The sequence below is a fragment of the Lactuca virosa genome, chromosome 8 (genome assembly GCF_052849685.1).
Source record: "Lactuca virosa cultivar CGN04683 chromosome 8, Lactuca_virosa_CGN04683_v6, whole genome shotgun sequence".
Taxonomy (NCBI): Eukaryota; Viridiplantae; Streptophyta; class Magnoliopsida; order Asterales; family Asteraceae; genus Lactuca; species Lactuca virosa.
Genome location: NC_136433.1, coordinates 186156234 through 186161467, shown reverse-complemented (window position 1 = coordinate 186161467; position 5234 = coordinate 186156234). Strand labels below are relative to the sequence as shown.

The window sequence follows — 5234 nt, the reverse complement described above, 5'->3', positions numbered from 1 at the left end:
AGAACATGTATCCAATACCAAGAATTGATGTCCTATTCGATCAACTACAAGGAGCAACTTGGTTCTACAAGATCGATCTGCAATTAGGATACCATTAGATGATGGTGAAGGAAAATGATATATCCAAGATAACATTTTGTAGCATATATGGGTGTTAGGAATTCGTTGTGATGTCGTTTAGACTTACGAAGGTACCATATGTATTCATGGATCTAATAAATCGGGCATGCAAACCTATGCTTGAGAAATTAGTAATCGTGTTCATAGATGACATTTTAGTGTAATCTAAGACAAAATAAGAACATGTGGTCCATATACAAGAATTATTGGGAATCCTAAGTTTCTCGAATCCTTAGATTCGAGAAACTCAATGCTAAGTTCTAAACATGTAATTTTTGGTTGCAAAAAGTCCAATTCTTAGGGAATATCATCAATCAGAAAGGTATCATGGTTGATACATCCAAGATTGATGCAATGATGAACCAGGAGGCCCCACAGACTCCTATCGAGATAAGAAGTTTTGTTGGTTTGGCAGGATACTATCGAAGATTCAAGAATTCTCTTAAACCGCAGTACCATTAACCAAGTTAACCAAGAAGAATGTTTTGTTTAAATGGGGTAGTGAATAAAAAGAAGCCTTTGAGATCTTGAGGAAAAATTTGTGTGAAGCTATGGTTCTAACTCTTCCAGAGGGAGTTGAAGATATGATTGTGTATTGTGATGTGTCTTGTCAAGGTTTGGAAGTAGTCTTAATGCAGCTAGGCAAGGTGATTACGCATGCCCCAAGACAACTAAAGTCACATGAAACCAATTATCTTACCCATGTCTTAGATTTGGCATACGTGGTCTTTGTATTAAAGAATTGGAGGCACTACCTGTACGTAGTGAAAAGTACTATTTTCACGGATCTTAAGTGTTTGATGTATCTTATGGATCAACAGAACGTAAACAAGAGACAACAAAGATAGCTGGATGTGGTAAAGGATTATGATTGCAAAATACTCTACCATCCGGGAAAAGACAACGTTGTAGCCGATGCCCTTAGTAGGAAGATATAGTACTCTGAATCCTATGTATGAGGACGATTTTGGTGACCCTGCTCTTAGACATGATCAGGAAAGCCTAAGGAGAAGCTATCATGGAAGATAACCAAAAGAAGGAAAAGATTAAGCGCCAAGTCCCTAATTTTTTCAAGGATAGTCGAGGGTTATTAATAAGATACAACAGGATTTGAGTTCCATTCATTGGTGGAGTTAGACAATTAGCTATGGATGAAGCTCAAAAGTCAAAGTTCTCTATTCATCCAGGAGCTACAAAGATGTAGAAAGGCCTAAGAGTAGACTATTGGTGGCCATCTATGAAGTTAGATGTGGCTAAATATGTAGAGAAATGTCTTACATGTCTGAAAGTGAAAGTCGAGCCTCTTAAACAGCATGGGAAATTATAGCCTTTGGAAATTCTAGTATGGAAATAGGAACACATCACCATGGACCTAATCGTCAAATTTCCCCAAACCCCAAGAAATTTCGATATTATATGGGTTGTTGTTGAGCGACTAACCAAGAGTGTCCATTTCATTACCATATGGGAAAAGTCCTCCTTGGAATAGTTAGTTGTTATTTATGCAAAACAAGTGGTGTCAAGGCATGGAGTGTCAGTATCTATAGTGTTAGATAGAGATGTTGGGATATTATTCAAAAATTGTTTCAAAAACATAAACGTAGTAACAGAAGACTTTAGATTTGAACAAAATAAAACTAGCTTTATTCCAACCAAAATGTCATTTTGCAAGACTTAGAAAGATAAAAAAAAAACCATAAAAAGAAAAGTGTTACAACCTTTAAAGACTTTGATTGTCATGGGATATTGTAAGTTGATGAAGTTTGGCATAAAACTTTAAGGTAGAAATTCTCTAGTGATATCCACCAACAATAAATCAACTTGATAAGATGCTAGTCTTCTTCTTGTAATAAAAGATTCTCTTAAGCTCTTAAGAACTACTACAAATTAGGGAAAAGAACCCAGTTAAAAGCTTAAAAGAACCCGATTTTCAACCGATTTTTAATGGGGCGAGTCCTATGTAAACATATGGATAAAACCCGGTTTAACAACATGGACTTATTAATATAATATATCCTGGTTCCTGTGATAAAAAACCAGGTCCTTTCATGGGTTTTTCTTCCAATCTAGAACACTTACATTAGACTATATAGCCCGGTTCTCCTCTACACAACCGGGTTCTAATATGCCTAATCTTGTTCGTTTACATAACTGTTTGTAATATGTGCAACCAGGTCTTTTAACTTTTTTTTTTATAAATTTTTTCTAAATCTATAAACTCAATTCTTTTTACCGACGGAATGCCTGCTGCAAATCCATCCGTAATTTGAATTTATTCTTTTAAAAAACTTGTAAAATGGATCTTTTATTTAAAAAAACCAACAACCAATAATTTAAAAAATTCAATCTTTTTTCTGCACAAAATGCAAAAAAAAAAAGAAAATCCAATACATCTATACTAATATGAATCTGAAAAATAAATCTACAATAATTCAAATCCAATACATTTATATATTCCAAAACAAAAATTTTATACTCTTACCTATCAAAAATAATTTCTCCTACCTTATTTATATACAACCTTATCTTACTAAACAAAATTTGCAACACATGTATTATCACTAGATAACCAACAAACTAGTTGACCTCCATCAATTTGCCAAAGATAAGAAATGCTTGACATTGCCTTCTCAATCTCATTGCCAATTGATTCCTGGGATGAACTTCCCTCTTACAGAAGAGAAAAACACTCTGGGTAATAATCATAAGCAATTAATAAGAAATAAAAAATTAGCTAAAACTTTAAGAAATGAATTGAATGCCTACCTCAGGTAGGCTCAATGCTTTTCAAGAAGCTAACTACAAACAAAAAGCCCTTTTTAGCTTGCAAAATAGATGTAAAAAGAAAATAAAAATTCAATAAATCCATATTAAGTTACTAACAATGTAACACAACAAAGACTATCTGAATAACCTTAGCTTGACAAGAAAAAAAGGTATTGTCGAAATTCAAACTCCATGAGGAATCATCATCAAGAATTTTCGACAGTTTGTTTTTAAGGCTCATACACACAACAAAAGCATGAAAAATACAAAATAACAAAAAATCAACAATATAACATAAGTAAACAAGGCTCATACAGGTAAACAAAGGAACGAACCATATCAATCAATAAGTAGGGCAGTCAGGTACAAAAGATTCAAAGCCCCAATGCAGCGACATTCCAACAATGCAAAGCAAACTCAGCAAAAGCCATACACCAAACCCAAGGGCAAAAACGTCAACAATCCCAAAAGTAGCATACTCAATGGGGCGCTAACATGGGTACAACCGTCAAAAGCCCCAAAATAACCGCAGGTGTTGAACAACAAACTCAGATCCATAGTCATCACTTACTCCTTTTTAGATTTCTAGACGAAGAGATAGAACAAAATAACGAAAAACCATCAAGCCAGTAATAAATCCTAAATCAGAACATACATAAAACAAACCAAAAGGGATCGATTAATCAAGTCATCTAAATAAATTCCAATTTTTGACGTACATAATGAATGATACTAATTTAGCAGTCGAAATTGTACCTCAATTGTGTGGCACTGGTGAATATAGTGGCAATAAAGTTTCGATTACGTTGTTTCAGAGTATTAGGCTCTTCGATTGGGTATTCAAGTGGTGATTTTCAAATCTTTCCCTGGTCGTAGAGGGTATCTTTGAAATCGTATACTAGGTCAAATGACGGGATATCGAAATTTGATAGGGTTGCACACCAAAATTGATGGCGGGATATCAAAATTTGATAGCAGGGATACCTAAAAGTGTTGGCGGCATATCCAAAACATGAGAGGCTATACTTTTATTTTTTTACATCACACACATATATCAAGGTTTGATTTTGTTACTGTTATATATATATATATATATATATATATATATATATATATATATATATATATATATATATATATAATAAAGAGAGAGAGGTTCAAAATATAACAAAATAACATTGTCTAACCACATAACTAATTGATTCCATTAGGATCATTATATCAATGCATAAGTGTGATAATAGATTAAAAGAACCACACACATAATATCGTATGAGCTTTGTATATATAATGAATAATTACAAACTAAAGGATAAGCTATAAAATACAAGATAAATACAATATTTAACAGTTATAGATCGATATTATCTATTATCCCTCCTCAAGCGAATGGGTGGTGGACTAAGACAAAGCATAGGTTGAAAGAACTAAAAATGAGATCGTGAAAAACTCTTGGTAAAAATGTTCGCCACTTGAAGCTTGGTCAAAATGAATTTGGTGTAAAGTTTGCCAGAAGTAACAAGTTCACGAACGAAATGATAGTCAAGATAGATATGCTTAGCACTCTTGTACGCTACCATATTTTGAGAAAAAACAATACACTTTTTTGTCATAAAGTAAAGTTGGCCTTCCAGGAGGTAATGCATGGAGTTGTTGAAGGAGGTGAATGATCCAAACAATCTCAGCAACAATATTGGTTATTGCATGATACTCTGATTCACAACTAGAACGAGCAATGGTAGGTTGTTTCTTTGCACTCCAGGAAACCAAGTTGCCTCCTAGAAAAATGGAATAACCATATGTGGAATGTCTAGTTTCAATACATCTTGCCCAGTCAGCATTGGAGTAGCCAATAATGGTATTTGTGTGTGGGCGGCGAAAAAAGAGACCAAAACCGATTGTGCCCTTTACATAATGTAAAATACATTTCACATACTGAAAATGAGCATCAGTAGGAGCATGCAAAAACTGACTTGCCTAGTTTACAGCATATGATGGGTTTGGTCTTGTGATGGTTAAGTATTGAAGAGCCCCAACAAGAGAGCGATATAGAGTAGGATCGGAGAATGCAGAACATTCAGATAGAAACAGTTCACTTGACGCCAAAGGCGTGGAGACTAGTTTGGAATCTAGTAGATTGGCTCTCATAAGGACATATGTAGCATATTTTGATTGAGTGAGAAAAAGACCATCATCTGTATAAGAAACTTCAAGTGCCAAGAAGTAGCTTAAGTCACCAAGGTCATTGATATCAAATTCTTGATTTAGACAAGCGGTAAATTTAGTGATAATTGTCTCCTTGTTTCCAGTTAGGATCAAATCATCAACATAGACCAACAAGTACATAA

At 34.1% G+C, this 5234-nt stretch overlaps 1 long non-coding RNA gene across 2 annotated transcripts; it reads right to left on the bottom strand.

The window, feature by feature from the left end:
* Positions 1-2494: 2494 nt before the first annotated feature.
* LOC145133180 (uncharacterized) lies at positions 2495-3932 on the bottom strand. Of its 2 annotated transcripts, none has more exons than XR_013718460.1 (4): positions 3643-3932; positions 3222-3525; positions 2887-2919; positions 2495-2811 (listed from the first exon to the last, which is right to left on the bottom strand). It is a non-coding gene; the product is annotated as an uncharacterized LOC145133180 (long non-coding RNA). The 2 variants fall into 2 exon arrangements; XR_013718461.1 differs by having other exon boundaries at positions 3222-3471.
* Positions 3933-5234: the final 1302 nt, after the last annotated feature.